This window comes from Bufo bufo, chromosome 1 (genome assembly GCF_905171765.1).
Source record: "Bufo bufo chromosome 1, aBufBuf1.1, whole genome shotgun sequence".
Classification (NCBI taxonomy): Eukaryota; Metazoa; Chordata; class Amphibia; order Anura; family Bufonidae; genus Bufo; species Bufo bufo.
The window spans coordinates 165,998,170-166,014,861 of record NC_053389.1 but is presented as its reverse complement, the minus strand read 5'-3'; the positions used below and the strand labels follow the sequence as shown (position 1 = coordinate 166,014,861).

Here is a 16,692-nt window from a genome sequence, read left to right as displayed (position 1 = left end):
CCCATGTCAATTTCTTAAACTAACCTCTTTGCCACCATGAAAGCGCTCAGAGCCCATGGCCCTTCCGCTGCCCCCCTCTTGCTCCTACCTGGTGCTGCCTGAGGCGATCGCCTCACCTGGCCTCATTGGTGGTGCACCCCTGGGGTTGTATGAGGAAATCTTCCTTATACTCCCATCTATTGGATTTGACATGGATTATGGCTTGGTTGGATTCTATGTCAAATCTGATGCCAGGCTGCATCCTCTGCATGTCAGTGGAAAATGTATAGGCAGCTTTGCTGTGCAAATGAGTAGCATGCTATTTATTCTTCTTTAAAAAAAAAACGCCGATGAAAAGTTGACAAATTCTCATTCAGATCATCTGCGCAACCTGCAGCACTTCCGCAGCAAATCCATGGCAGAAATGCTAGGGCCAGATTTCTGCCGCGGAAATGCACGTTGGATTTTAAGCAGACTAGAGAGATAGATCTGTGGAAAATGTGCCCAGTGGATGTATGAGTTACATACATTAAAGGGGTTTTCAAGGAGTACAACATTGATGGTCTATCCTGAGCTTAGGTCATCAGTATTTCATGGGTGAAGGTCTGACCCCCACCGATCAGCTACTTGAAGAGGTTGTGGTACTCCGGTGAGCGCTGCAGCCTTTTCCTATGCCAGTTCATTGATCACACGGTCTATGTGCAGCTATGTCTCATTCAATAGATGTAATACCAAGCACAGCCACTATACAATGTCTGGCGCTGTGCTTGGTATCCTGTGAGAAGGTTCTTCAAATGCTTGATCGGGAGGGGTACCAAACGTCGGACCTGAACCTAGGTCATCAATATTGTACTGCCTTTTAATGGGAGGAAGAGATAAGGGAGTGCAAAGAAGACAAGCCAGCTCTTCTCTGTTTCTGATAAATGTTGGAACAGTGCTGCCAGCGGTGATGTGTTCCTCACACAATAACTCACTGAAGCCGTAGTATTAAACCACGTTTCTTGCATAATTTAAAGCGACCAAAAGGGACACTGCCTGTCGCACATAAAAGGGCCTTTAACTAACGTGATGAGCGCACAGTCATCTGTGGCCGCTCAGATTACTCCACATAAAAGAAGACAACACATAATAAACCTACGCGCCATGGCTCCCCCTTCTCATCATACCTCTGGCCCTTTAAAAATAAAGGCCTTTGTTCCACATTTGACAGAATAGGCACATGATGGAATTTTACTTCTCCTTGTTAGTCTCACCACAAAGCAAATGGAGCATCCTTGACACGTAGACACACAAAATGAATTCTCTTCTAATCAAAGGGAACAATATGGGAACGCTTTGTGTTCCAAGAAAAAAATTCTCTTTGTTTAAAAGAAGAAAGGGGAGAAAAAAAACTAACAAGACACAAAGAAAATAATTAATGAAATTAAAATCCCCGTCTCAAAGTCCCTATCGTTTGTTTTCAAGTCTGAAAGCTGAAGTATTCATAGCTTCCCTGTTATAAAGGCGGTGAGAGTGATGGGGCTGCAGGTCAGGTACTGGAGGGCCACACGTGGCCCCTGGTCAATAACTTATCTGCTTCTTCCATGGCATTCTTCTATATACCGTGCAGCATTATGGTAACCAGTTATGTGCCACCTCTTCTGGCTTTAGTAGTGACAAACTGAGCATTGTGTTAAATGCCTTTAATTTGCTATTTGATAATCCAGAAAATGTGCTAATCCAAAACTTCTGGACAGTCTGTAAAAATAGGGGACTTTTGATAGAGCCTAGTGGATCAAGTGTAATATTTTGCTTCCCCTGCACCTCTTATATTTCAGTATTTAGTAATTAACATAGGATAGGGACTGTATATCATCAGCGTAATGGTATGCACTGACCAATATACCATCAGCATGGCAGTGCGCACTGACCAATATACTGTCAGCGTGGCAGTGCGCACTGACCAATATACTGTCAGCGTGGCAGTGCGCACTGACCAATATACAAACAGCATGGCAGTTCCCACTGACCAATATACCGTCAGCATGGCAGTGCGCATTGACCAATATACTGTCAGCGTGGCAGTGCAAACTGACTAATATACCATCAGCATGGCAGTGCAAACTGACCAATATACCATCAGCATGGCAGTGTACACTGACCAATGTACCATCAGCATGGCAGTGCGCACTGACCAATATACCGTCAGCATGGCAGTGCGCACTGACCAATATACCGTCAGCATGGCAGTGCGCACTGACCAATATACCGTCAGCATGGCAATGCAAACTGACCAATATACCGTCAGCATGGCAGTGCGCACTGACCAGTGGCATCTAATCAGCATAAGCCTTCCATTAAGGTATAACCACACAGTGTGGTCATGTTGTAGATGCAACGCGGTTGCGCTGTGGTCAAGTACTGTGTGCCATACGGCTGCAGCAGGCTCTAATTAAACTAATGGAGATGCACTGTTCAGTCGGTCTGTATCGCTAATGGCCATGTGGCATATTCAATACTGTGCGGCCATTAACAATACAGACCTACTAACAGTGCAATCTTAATTAGTTTAATTAGAACCATCTGCGGCCGTATGGCTGTGTGGTACTCGACAGCAGTGTGGCCACGTTGCAACCATGATACTACCATGCTGTGTGGTGGTACCCTAAGGCCTAAAAAATACTAAAAAATTTAACTCACCTTAATCCACTTGTTCGCGCAGCCCGGCTTCTCGTTTGTCTTCATCTTTGCTGTGCAGTAGGAAAAGGACCTGTGGTGACGTCACTGCGCTCATCACATGGTCCGTCACATGATCCATCACCATGGTACTGGATCATGTGATGGACCATGTGATGAGCGCAGTGAAGTCATCAAAGGTCCTTTACCCAGCTCCTGAAGAAAATAAGACAGAAGAGAAGCCGGGCTGCGCGAACAAGTGGATTAAGGTGAGTTAAATTATTATTATTATTTTTTTAACCCCTCCAGCCCTATTTTACTAAGCATTCTGTATTAAGAATGCTATTATTTTCCCTTATAACCATGTTATAAGGGAAAATAATAAAATCTACGCAACACCTAACCCAAACCCGAACTTCTGTGAAGAAGTTTGGGTACTAAACATGCTTTTTTTTCTCACAGGCGTGCAAAATGCATTAAAATGTTTTGCACTCACACAGAAAAATTGCGCATTTTCCCACAACGCACCCGCATCTTATCCGGACCTAAAACATGACACCCGTGTGAAAGAGGCCTAAGGGTACGACCAAGGAAAAAAAAAAAAAAAAAAACATAAATAAAAGTGTAATACATTTAAAGGGTTTTTACATTTACCTCCATCGCTATCAGCAGGGATAAGGGTACAATGACATGGCATGGTCGTTCACTGGTTGCAATGCGGCTGCGCTGCGGTTGAGTACTGTGTGCCTCGCAAGCTGCAGCAGGCTGTAATTAAACTAAATCGGACTGAGCTGTTTAGTGGATCTGCATTGTTAATGGCTGCCCGGCACCCAAAATACCGCACGACCATCAACAATGCAGAACAACTGAAGAGTGCATTCCTAATCAGGACTCATGCAAACAAACGTATTTTTTCTCCGCATCTGTTCCATTTTTTATTTTTTTTTGCGGACCATTCATTTCAATGGGTCTTAAAAAAAAAAAATGAAGTTACTTCGTGTGCATTCTGCTTCTGTATGTCCGTTCCGCAAAAAAATAGAACATCTGCATTACGGACAAGAATAGTACTGTTCTATTAGGGGCCAGCTGTTCCGTTCCGCATAATATGGAATGCACACGGACGTCATCTGTATTTTTCCTGGATACATTTTTTACGGACTACAAAATACATACTTTCGTGTGCATGAGCCCGTAGTGTGATTACAGCCACGCGGTACTCAACTGCACCGTGTGGTCATACCCTTAATCTCTGTTGATAGGGATGGAGGCAAATGTAAATCCCCTTTAAATGTATTACACGTTTATTTACGTTTTTTTCGCATGCAGGCCACGGAGATCCTAATATCTCATTTTAGAGCCTGGAGCAGGCAGAAAGCCGACTCGCCCAAGGTCAACAAGAAAATGTGCGCACTTGGATTAAAACCAAGTTCATTCACTTCAAAGCCACTGACATTACAACTAATTTACTCTTTAGCCCCGAAGAGAGATTGTGCGACCCAATTAATCTATTTTTCTTGCAATTAAGTAAGACTATCACATATGGGACGTGTGATCTAATTAATCCGAGAGTCCTGCACCAGGGCAAAGACTTGTAATAGACGGCATTGTTTATACAGGATAGTGCTGATGTGGGGACATTGCTGGACCTGAGATCCTTCTGCAGCTTCCTGGCCACTTGGGTCATCTAATGACGTCGGGTCAGGGATCTGTTATTGAAGGAGGCACAGGAGTAATTAGCTGGAGGGGGGACCTTCTTGATCTTTCAGACAGGGCACATCTATCTTTCTTATTTATAACATGTCATTTTGTATTTTCTTCTGACTGCTCCTGAGGATTAAATAACTTAGTAATTTTTAGCTTTAGGCAGTTATATAAAACACAGAAATGCTCATTTTTGCTGCTCAGAATAACATACCGTATCAGTTATAGTATGGGAATTCTAAGGCCTCTTTCACACAACCATATGTATTTGGGCTCGTTCACACGAACGTTGGTGTCCCGTGTCCATGCTGTGAACCAAAAATTGTGGTCCGCAATGCACGGGCACCTTCCGTGGGGCAGGCGCATTGGGGTTCGCAGACCCATTCACTTGAATGGGTCCGCGATCCATCCGTTCCGCAAAAAGATAGAGACTGTTCTATATTTTTGCAGTGCGGAGGCACAGAACAGAACCCCAGAAAGAACTCTGTAGTGCTTCCGTAGTCTTCCGTTCCGCACCGTTCCGCATCTCCGGATTTGCGGACCCATTGGAATGAATGGCTCCGCATCCGTGATGCGGAATGACAATGGAACGGTACCCGCAAATGCATACAGTCTGCAATAAAAACGGAACGGACATGGAAAGAAAATACATTCGTGTGCATGAGCCCTTATAGTAGTTAAATTATTGTACATAGAGGCAGTATTATAGTTGTTTTATTGTTGTACATAGGAGCAGTATTATAGTAGTTATATTCTTAACCATATTTCTTTTTATTGAGGTAAGAAAACAAGGCCACACGCCTACACAAGACATCAGTATCATAACATTAAGAGTCACAATAGTTATCCAGCATACAAATCATGTGTAAGCAATACCAGCTATTATCATCTTCATCAGAAACATAAATCAAAAGAAACGAAAAGAAAGAAAAAGGGGTAAGGGGGAGATAATAGAATAAGTGGGGGAAAGGGATCAGAGAAGTGAGGGGATCCTGCTCTATCATGTGAAATTCCTATGTGATTTCCACGGGGACCATAGCTTTAGAAAACAATGGCGAGAGTTTGTTTCCCAATGCGCCAGTTCCTCAAAGCGGTAGATATGATCTACCTTCTCCGTCCACATATCGAGATTTGGAGGGGAATCAGTTTTCCACAAAAAGGGAACTAGTAATCTAGCAGCTGTGATCAGCATTGTAGGGAGATTATTTTTGGCAGGGGTTATCGTGCTATTAGGGCACCACAGTAAGATAAGTTTGGCATCTAATACGACTTTAGTTTTGCAAACACTATTGATCATTGATTCTATCAATTTCCAAAACGGTTGAATCTTATGGCAGAACCACCAGATATGTGATAATGAACCGGTTTCTATGCCACACCTCCAGCACACCTCGGGTACCTCAGGATTAAGTTTGTGCAAGAATTCAGGAGTTTTATACCATCTACTTAGTAGCTTAAAAGAATTCTCCTGAACTCTCACACAACGACTAAAGCCGTGAAAATGAGCCAAAACAAAGGCTCTCTCTGGTTCCGTCAGGGTCATAGAAAGCTCTCGCTCCCATGAAGTCAAATACCCAAGCTCTGGTGGTAAGGAGGAAAGCATTTCTTTATACATCTGGGATAATGGCCTAAGAGGAGGCCTAGGGGCCAAGACTTTCTTCTCAAGCCAAGAGGGGGAGCTACTACTAGCAAAGGTTCCAACGCATAACTTGGTATCTCTCTTAAAATCTGCCAAGTGGAAAAAGGGAGCTGTCTTGATTTCGGGGCGATCCATTATTAAATCCCATTGCAAACTACCATCTGGGAGAAGGACATCTTGCAGAGACAAGCCAGCGAGCCTAGACCAAATCCCAGAGGGGCTTGACACAGAAGGATGAATATAGCTCTGTAACAATTTAAGAGGCATACAGGGATTAGGAAAGCTAAACTGCTGGGATTTGACCATTTTAGACCATTCTACTAGCATTCCTTTCCAAACCGGGGAAGAGGCGTAATGATTGGCTGAAAAGGGCCTAACACCCCATAGAGTGAGCTGATCTTGGTTGGTGAGTAGTACAGATTCGAGCTGTGAGCAAAGGGAGCTAGATTTGCGGGTCAGGGTAGATACACATCTACATAACTGAACAGCAGTGTAATATGACTTTACATCAGGCATCCCAAAGCCTCCAAACTTCTTATCTCTTGTAAGGACAGAGTAGGCAATGCGTGGAGACTTGCCATTCCAGAGAAAGCGCGTGAACACTCGGCGGACCTCTGAAAAGTATGAGTTTGGCAACCATATAGGGATGGCTTGCAGCAAATAAAGAAATTTGGGGAGAATAAAAGTTTTCAGATAGTTTTTCCTCCCTATCCATGAAACAAAAGGGAGTTTCAGATTTTGTAAGTGGGTGCGAACCTCTTGCAGGAGTGGAGCATAGTTAAGGGAGGCTAGGTCTTTATTATTGGCCGAAACATGCGTTCCTAAAAATGTAATGTCTCTGGAGGCCCAGGTAAATGGGGTGGTACGTTTTAGACTGTTGACTACAGATTGGGGGCAAGAAATATTAAGTGCCATGGATTTTCCATAATTTATTTTGAAGTTGGATACAAATCCAAAGTCCTCAAAAGTATTCAACAACTTGGGCAAGGCTTCCGCAGGGTTGGAGGTCATGACTAAAAGGTCGTCCGCGAATACTGCAGCAACATGGGTTTGTGGGCCAATCTGAAGGCCTCTAATAACAGGGTCCGATCAAATTTTACACAAAAGGGTTTCCATGACCAGTACAAATAGTGCCGGGGAGATAGGGCACCCCTGTCTTGTCCCGTTGGTGATGCGAAATCGTGGGGATAATGCTCCATTGACTTTGACCATGGCAGAGGGGGCCGAATAAAGGGTGTTGACAGCACTAATAAACTGGTCCGGGAGGCCAAACTTCGACAGGGTCCGCGACATAAAGAGCCAGCTGACCCTGTCGAAGGCTTTTTCCGCATCCGTGCTCACCAGGACTAAAGGCTTAGAGGATCTCTTGGCCCAATTCACAAGATGTAGAAGCCGCACCGTGTTCTCCGACCCCTGTCTGCCATGGACAAAACCTACTTGTTCTTCATGTGCAATGTCAGGGAGAACATCCTGAAGCCTGGTAGCCAGAATTTTCGCCCACCACTTCACATCATTATTAAGTAAAGATATTGGCCTATAGTTACTGCAGCATGTTGGATCTTTGTTTTCCTTATGGAGGACAGTAATGTGCGCCAATAAGGAATGAGGAGCGAGAGAACCCCCTGTCAGAAGGTAGTTGCACAAGTTCCTGAAACGTGGGATTAACACATCCTGAAAGGATTTATAGTATGCAATGGAAAATCCATCAGGGCCGGGGCTTTTACCCGATGGGATAGACATAAGGACCTTGCGAACCTCTGAATCGGAAATAGGCTTAGTCAGGAGGGAAGTTTTTGATGGGGATACAGAGGGAAGGTCTAGAGACTGCAAGAATTTATCAGTGGCCTCGGATAAATCTCCAGGGGTAGTCCCATTAGGGGGTGGCAAATTATATAAGGCCTCATAGAAGGCACAAAATGCCTTAGCGACATCTGGGGTAGACTTATGTATTTTGCCCTTGAAGTCTTTAATAGAGGAAACAAAGGAGTCAGAAAACTGCTTCTGGGCAATTGCCGACATCAGTCTGTTTCCTCTATCCCCATGAGCATAGGCCTTGAATCAGGAACGAAGGACCAACTTTGCTGAGGTGACATTCAATAAATTTTTTAGTTTTGTTCTGGCTTCAGTTAGTTCTGCTAGGGTGCTTATAGCCCGAGATTCCTTGTGGGAAGATTCTAGACGGGTTATGGTCGCCAATAAGGCGTCTAGCGCTAGTGTCCTTTGTTTTTTCACAAAAGCTCCTAAAGCTATAAGTTCCCCCCTTAGGACCACCTTATGAGATTCCCATAATATAGAAGGAGAAGGAGGCGACTCTGGGGTATCATTAAGCGCGAAAAATTCAGATATTGAGGCCTTAATTTTATCTGCATGTCTAGGGTCTAGAATCAGGGTATCATTGAGACGTCACAAGCGCTCCTTTCTCTGCGGTCCAGACAGGGAAAAATTAACAATGACAGGGGCATGGTCGGATAATGTTATATTACCTATCCTGGCTCCAAAGACATTACGTACATGTGAACTTGACAGGAAAATGTAATCCAATCTGTGGAAAGATAGTTTGGCATGTGAGTAAAAAGTATAATCTCGGCCATTGGGGTTCAAGGCCCGCCAGACATCTAATACTTTAAGTTTCCTCAGGGAAATTTTTAATCTTTTCAAGAGCCTGTAAGATACAGAAGGTTTACCCGCCGAGGTATCCACCGCTGGCTCCAGGGCAACATTGAAGTCGCCCCCCAAAACTAGTAAGCCCTCTGAGAAGGAGGATAACATAGCAAGGGTCTGAACGAGCCATGGTACTTGGCCTTTATTGGGAGCGTACAAGTTAGCAAAGGTCACTGGAGACTCGCCCAGAAAGCCTCTTACAAAAACGTACCTGCCCTCAGGGTCCGCTGAGATAGCTGCGTGTTTAAAGGGGAGGCATTTATGCACAGCTATACTAACCCCTCTACTGGCGGAATCATGAGTACTGTGGAACCACTGGACAAATTTCTTAGGGGGAAGTTTAGGAATTTTGCCCGTTCTGAAATGGGTCTCTTGCAAAAAGGCCACAGAGACCTTATCTTTCAGAAGGAGAGATAGTGTTTGAGACCTTTTACATGGCTCGTTCAGCCCGTGCGCGTTTAGTGAGGCGACTACTATAGAGGACATTGCTGCAAACATTCAGGTGAATAAATGCACAATACATCCATGAAAGTATGGAAAAGCATATAGATGATATGAGCAGGAGAAGGGGAAGAAGGTGAGGGAAACATAAAAGAACAAAAAATTAATGAGAGAACATTAAACATGTCAAGCTGACAAGTGAATTTCTCAGACAAAGCACCCGTCCGAGAAGGAGTTGGTACTCTACTTATCACCAGCCAAGACAGGGTTGGACTGGCGAGGGGGCAAGTAAAGCACCTATGGTCTGAACAAAAGAGACCAAAAACAAAAAAATGTGTCCAGCATCTTAATCCGTCCGGACATCACCCTGCAATGAGGAACATAATACGTTGACCTAGAGGTAGCGTCCCGTAACAACAGGGAAACGGCACAGATCCGTTTATGCATCATATGAGAGTATTAAGCCCAATTAAGAGATAGGTCACAAAACTAGAACATTTAAAAATGTGAAAAACATTGAAAACAATAAAAATGTGAAAAGGCCAAGTCCGCCTTTAGTAACCCGTGTAACATGGAGGTGAGCAACAGTCATCTCCTGATCTGGGAGGTAGAAATCAGCAAGGTATGCTTACGAGCACCGCTAATCAGGTGGGATCTCTGTCCATCCTGCCTCCCAAACGATCCGACTTGCCCGCAGACGCCGTCTGCCATGCGGTTACTCGAGGTGGTATGGGGAGAGCGCCATCTTGGTCAGCCGGTAACCATGAGGGGATTTCCATCGGAGGAACGTCCAGGGACCGCCAGACAGAATCCAGGTCAGCAGGTGAGCGCACTGTAAGTAGCTTTCCATTCCTGGAAATCGCCAACCCAAAGGGGTATAACCAGCGGAATGGGGTCGAGGTTTTCCTCAGGATATCCAGGAGAGGCCTGAGAAGGCGCCGCTTGGCCAAGGTGGATGGCGCAATGTCCTGGAACATCTGGATCGGGGTATTTTCGTACTCCAGTACCTCCATTTCTCTTTGTCTTTTAAGGATGGCTGCGGTATCAACGTAGCTCAATAAGCCACAGATTACATCACGTGGTGGTTCTTGCGGTTTAGGCCTGGGGCGCAACGCCCTGGGTATGCGTTCCACCACGATTCCCGCCGCTCTGTCAGGGTCTAGCAGCTTAGAGAACAATTCACGTGCCACCGTCGGTAAGGCCTCCGCTGCAAACGACTCAGGTAGGCCGCGGATGCGGATATTGCGCCGGCGGCTGCGGTTTTCTTGGTCTTCCAATTTCAGGAAGGCATCATTCAGTAAGGCCTTGTGAGACGCCAGCACCTCCGACGCTTTGCTTTCGTAGGTCATGATGGCCTCCTGAGTGGCCTCTAGCGCAACCACCCTCTGCCCGAGATGCTTCATGTCGTCCTTGATATCAGACAGGTCTTGTTTCAAAGGCGAGAGGGCAGATTCAAGGAACTGGCGCAGGGTTCGTTCTGAGAGAGGTGGGTCTCTAGGCCTCTTATCCGAGACATCGGAGCCGCTGCCGGCATCTGATAATTCCCCTGCGTCAGAGTCTTGTGGAGCAGACGTCGCCATATTGGGGCCTTTCTGCGCCGTGAACCTCAACGTTTTCCGGAGAAACTTCTCCATCTCTGGCTGTTTGGAGCGCAGTGGGGTGGACTCTGAGCTTCCTCTGTTCTTTTCTCTGCCAGGTTTCCCCATAATCAAGCAAATTATAGGCTTATATTGGGCAAATGGGCCGGAATGCTGGAGGAGCTCAAGCTCGTGCGGCCATTCAGCAGCGTGGCTAGGCTCCGCCCCTATAGTAGTTATATTCTTGTACATAGGAGCAGTATTATAGTAGTTATATTCTTGTACATAGGAGCAGTATTATAGTTGTTTTATTGTTGTACATAGGAGCAGTATTATAGTTGTTTTATTGTTGTACATAGAGGCAGTATTATAGTTGTTTCATTGTTGTACAAAAGAACAGTATTATAGTAGTTAGTTTCTTGTACAGAGGAGCAGAATTATAGTAGTTATATTCTTGTACATAGGGGCAGTATTATAGAAGTTATATTCTTGTACATAGGAGCAGTATTATGCAGCGGGCCGCCCCCTGGGGCCTTAAAGATGTAAAGTACCCAGGTGTAGGAATGGCTGAGTGGTATAGGGTGGCCTAAAATGTCCCTTTATGTTGAGTGTGAGTCTCACGGTACTCCTACCTGGATACAGCTGTAACCCCAGGCGTTGGCTCCAAAGCAGACAAATAGGGGGTTGTAAGTGAGGGATGAAAGAAGTAACTTAAGTCCAGACCTGGTATGAAGTTCAATAGCAGCTTTACTTGAATAGACGGTCATTAAAAACAGTCTTCAAACTTGGTCTTGGTCCCAGCAGGCATTGGCATTAAACTCTGGCAGGCAAACTCCACTCTGCTAATTCTCTCTTTGTAGTCTGTCTCTTAATTAGGCCAGGGAAATCTTCTCCTGGCTCCTGAGGCTCCAAACTGTGGCTCTGGCTGGCTTGGAGACATGCCCAGCACTTGCTTCCTTCCCCTAGCTGGGGGTAAGCTAGACTGCTCTAGAAACTGGTCCCCACCTTCCTGCAGGAAGTGGGACTCACCCACTCCTCCACAGAATGGAGGTTAGAATGGAGTGGAAAGCTCCATTCTATGTACCTGTAGCTCTGCCATGTTTGCTGCCACCTGCTGGTGAACCTGGCACATTACACAGGAACATAAGCAGTTACAAAATAGGAAATGCACGGTATTTGGACCTGAAATAAATAAACACGATGACATGAGGTTAACCAGTAAAGACAGTAGCGGGGTGCAGAAGTGGTAATGCCACTCTGGGGCATTACATATTATAGTAGTTATATTCTTGTACATAGGAACAGTATTATATTAGTTATATTCTTGTACATAGGAGGCAGTATTATAGTAGTTATATTATTGTACATGGGGGCAGTATTATAGTAGTTATATGCTTAAACATAGAGGGCAGTGTTATAGTAGTTATATTCCTATACATAGGGGACAGTCTTATAGTAGTTACATTTTTGTACATAAGGTTCAGTATTATAGTAGTTATATTCTTGTACATAGGCTTTGGTATTAGTCATATTCTTGTATATAGATGGCATACGTAGGGGCAAGTCTTAATAGTATTTTATAGTAGGTATATTCTTGTGCACATTCTATGTTCTTGTACGTACAGTAGGTGGAGTATAATAGTAGTTATATTCTTGTACATAGGGGGGCAGTAGTATAGAAGTTGTATATCTTTGACCATAGGGGACAGTATTATAGTATTTATATTCATATACATAAGGGCAGCATTTTAGTAGTTAATTTTATGTGCACAGAGGCAGTATTATATTACAGTAGTTCTATTATTGTACATAAGGGCAGGATTACAGTAGTTAAATTTTTGTACATATGGGCAGTTTTATAGTAGATATATTCTTATACATAAGAGCTAGTAAAGTAATATTCTTGTTTGCAGGAGGCAATATTACACTAGTGATATTATTGTGCATAAGGGGGTAGTATTATAGTAGTTATATTCTTGTACATAGGGGACAGTATTATAGCAGTTTTATACTTGGCCATAAGGGGCACAATTATAGCAGTTATATTCTCGTACATATAGGGCAATATTGTAGTAGTTATTTTCTTGTAAATATGGGGCAGTATTAACCACCTCAGCCCCCAGTGCTTAAACACCCTGAAAGACCAGGCCACTTTTTACACTTCTGACCTACACTACTTTCACCATTTATTGCTCGGTCATGCAACTTACCACCCAAATGAATTTTACCTCCTTTTCTTCTCACTAATAGAGCTTTCATTTGGTGGTATTTCATTGCTGCTGACATTTTTACTTTTTTTGTTATTAATCGAAATTTAACGATTTTTTTTGCAAAAAAATGACATTTTTCACTTTCAGTTGTAAAATTTTGGAAAAAAAAACGACATCCATATATAAATTTTGCTCTAAATTTATTGTTCTACATGTCTTTGATAAAAAAAAAATGTTTGGGTAAAAAAAAAATGGTTTGGGTAAAAGTTATAGCGTTTACAAACTATGGTACAAAAATGTGAATTTCCGCTTTTTGAAGCAGCTCTGACTTTCTGAGCACCTGTCATGTTTTCTGAGGTTCTACAATGCCCAGACAGTACAAACACCCCACAAATGACCCCATTTCGGAAAGTACACACCCTAAGGTATTCGCTGATGGGCATAGTGAGTTCATAGAACTTTTTATTTTTTGTCACAAGTTAGCGGAAAATTATGATTTTTTTTTTTTTTTTTTTTCTTACAAAGTCTCATATTCCACTAACTTGTGACAAAAAATAAAAACTTCCATGAACTCACTATGCCCATCACGAAATACCTTGGGGTCTCTTCTTTCCAAAATGGGGTCACTTGTGGGGTAGTTATACTGCCCTGGCATTCTAGGGGCCCAAATGTGTGGTAAGGAGTTTGAAATCAAATTCTGTAAAAAATGACGAGTGAAATCCGAAAGGTGCTCTTTGGAATGTGGGCCCCTTTGCCCACCTAGGCTGCAAAAAAGTGTCACACATCTGGTATCTCCGTATTCAGTAGAAGTTGGGGAATGTGTTTTGGGGTGTCATTTTACATATACCCATGCTGGGTGAGATAAATATCTTGGTCAAATGCCAACTTTGTATAAAAAAATGGGAAAAGTTGTCTTTTGCCAAGATATTTCTCTCACCCAGCATGGGTATATGTAAAAAGACACCCCAAAACACATTCCCCAACTTCTCCTGAATACGGAGATACCAGATGTGTGACACTTTTTTGCAGCCTAGGTGGGCAAAGGGGCCCATATTCCAAAGAGCACCTTTCGGATTTCACTCGTCATTTTTTACAGAATTTGATTTCAAACTCCTTACCACACATTTGGGCCCCTAGAATGCCAGGGCAGTATAACTACCCCACAAGTGACCCCATTTTGGAAAGAAGAGACCCCAAGGTATTCGCTGATGGGCATAGTGAGTTCATGGAAGTTTTTATTTTTTGTCACAAGTTAGTGGAATATGAGACTTTGTATGAAAAAAAAAAAAAAAATCATCATTTTCCACTAACTTGTGACAAAAAATAAAAAATTCTAGGAACTCGCCATGCCCCTCACGGAATACCTTGGGGTGTCTTCTTTCCAAAATGGGGTCACTTGTGGGGTAGTTATACTGCCCTGGCATTTTCCAGGGGCCCTAATGTGTGGTAAGTAGGTAAATGACCAGTGAAATCCAAAAGGTGCTCTTTGGAATATGGGCCCCTTTGCCCACCTAGGCTGCAAAAAAGTGCCACACATGTGGTATCTCCGTACTCAGGAGAAGTTGGGGAATGTGTTTTGGGGTGTCTTTTTACATATACCCATGCTGGGTGAGAGAAATATCTTGGCAAAAGACAACTTTTCCCATTTTTTTATACAAAGTTGGCATTTGACCAAGATATTTATCTCACCCAGCATGGGTATATGTAAAATGACACCCCAAAACACATTCCCCACCTTCTCCTGAGTACGGAGATACCAGATGTGTGACACTTTTTTGCAGCCTAGGTGGGCAAAGGGGCCCATATTCCAAAGAGCACCTTTCGGATTTCACTCGTCATTTTTTACAGAATTTGATTTCAAACTCCTTACCACACATTTGGGCCCCTAAAATACCAGGGCATTATACCTACCCCACAAGTGACCCCATTTTGGAAAGAATAGACCCCAAGGTATTCGCTGATGGGCATAGTGAGTTCATGGAAGTTTTTATTTTTTGTCACAAGTTAGTGGAATATGAGACTTTGTATGAAAAAAAAAAAAAAAAATCATCATTTTCCACTAACTTGTGACAAAAAATAAAAAATTCTAGGAACTCGCCATGCCCCTCACGGAATACCTTGGGGTGTCTTCTTTCCAAAATGGGGTCACTTGTGGGGTAGTTATACTGCCCTGGCATTTTCCAGGGGCCCTAATGTGTGGTAAGTAGGTAAATGACCAGTGAAATCCGAAAGGTGCTCTTTGGAATATGGGCCCCTTTGCCCACCTAGGCTGCAAAAAAGTGTCACACATCTGGTATCTCCGTACTCGGGAGAAGTTGGGGAATGTGTTTTGGGGTGTCTTTTTACATATACCCATGCTGGGTGAGAGAAATATCTTGGCAAAAGACAACTTTTCCCATTTTTTTATACAAAGTTGGCATTTGACCAAGATATTTATCTCACCCAGCATGGGTATATGTAAAATGACACCCCAAAACACATTCCCCAACTTCTCCTGAGTACGGCGATACCAGATGTGTGACACTTTTTTGCAGCCTAGATGCGCAAAGGGGCCCAAATTCCTTTTAGGAGGGCATTTTTAGACATTTGGATACCAGACTTCTTCTCACGCTTTGGGGCCCCTAGAATGCCAGGGCAGTATAAATACCCCACATGTGACCCCATTTTGGAAAGAAGACACCCCAAGGTATTCAATGAGGGGCATGGCGAGTTCATAGAAAATTTTTTTTTTTGGCACAAGTTAGCGGAAATTGATATTTTTTATTTTTTTCTCACAAAGTCTCCCGTTCCATGGACTCAATATGCCCCTCACGGAATACCTGGGGGTGTCTTCTTTCCGAAATGGGGTCACATGTGGGGTATTTATACTGCCCTGGCATTCTAGGGGCCCTAAAGCGTGAGAAGAAGTCTGGAATATAAATGTCTAAAAAATTTTACGCATTTGGATTCCGTGAGGGGTATGGTGAGTTCATGTGAGATTTTATTTTTTGTCACAAGTTAGTGGAATATGAGACTTTGTAAGAAAAAAAAATAATAATTCCGCTAACTTGGGCCAAAAAAATGTCTGAATGGAGCCTTACAGGGGGGTGATCAATGACAGGGGGGTGATCAATGACAGGGGGGTTGATCAATGACAGGGGGGTGATCAATGACAGGGGGGTGATCAATGACAGGGGGGTGATCAATGACAGGGGGGGTGATCAATGACAGGGGGGGTGATCAATGACAGGGGGGGTGATCAATGACAGGGGGGTGATCAATGACAGGGGGGTGATCAATGACAGGGGGGTGATCAATGACAGGGGGGTGATCAATGACAGGGGGGTGATCAGGGAGTCTATATGGGGTGATAACCACAGTCATTGATCACGCCCGTGTAAGGCTTCATTCAGACGTCCGTATGCGTTTTGCGGATCCGATCCATCTATCAGTGGATCCGTAAAAATCATGCGGACGTCTGAATGGAGCTTTACAGGGGGGTGATCAATGACAGGGGGGTAATCAATGACAGGGGGGTGATCAGGGAGTCTATATGGGGTGATCACCACAGTCATTGATCATGCCCCTGTAAGGCTTCATTCAGACGTCCGGATGCGTTTTGCGGATCCGATCCATCTATCAGTGGATCCGTAAAAATCATGCGGACGTCTGAATGGAGCTTTACAGGGGGGTAATCAATGACAGGGGGGTAATCAATGACAAGGGGGGTGATCAGGAAGTCTATATGGGGTGATAACCACAGTCATTGATCATGCCCCTGTAAGGCTTCATTCAGACGTCCGGATGCGTTTTGCGGATCCGATCCATCTATCAGTGGATCCGTAAAAAT

At 43.9% G+C, this 16,692-nt stretch overlaps 1 protein-coding gene and 1 long non-coding RNA gene across 3 annotated transcripts in view; one reads left to right on the top strand and one right to left on the bottom strand.

Moving 5' to 3' along the window:
* Positions 1 to 16,692, bottom strand: part of LOC121000945 — a 677,653-nt gene that overhangs the window by 161,494 nt on the left and 499,467 nt on the right. The window contains exon 3 of the long non-coding RNA XR_005778937.1: positions 8,903 to 8,909. This is a non-coding gene — a long non-coding RNA (uncharacterized LOC121000945). The remainder of the gene's footprint in view (positions 1 to 8,902; positions 8,910 to 16,692) is intronic.
* The window catches only part of KIRREL3 (kirre like nephrin family adhesion molecule 3), an 886,110-nt gene that overhangs the window by 446,523 nt on the left and 422,895 nt on the right, over positions 1 to 16,692 (top strand). The window lies entirely within an intron of this gene.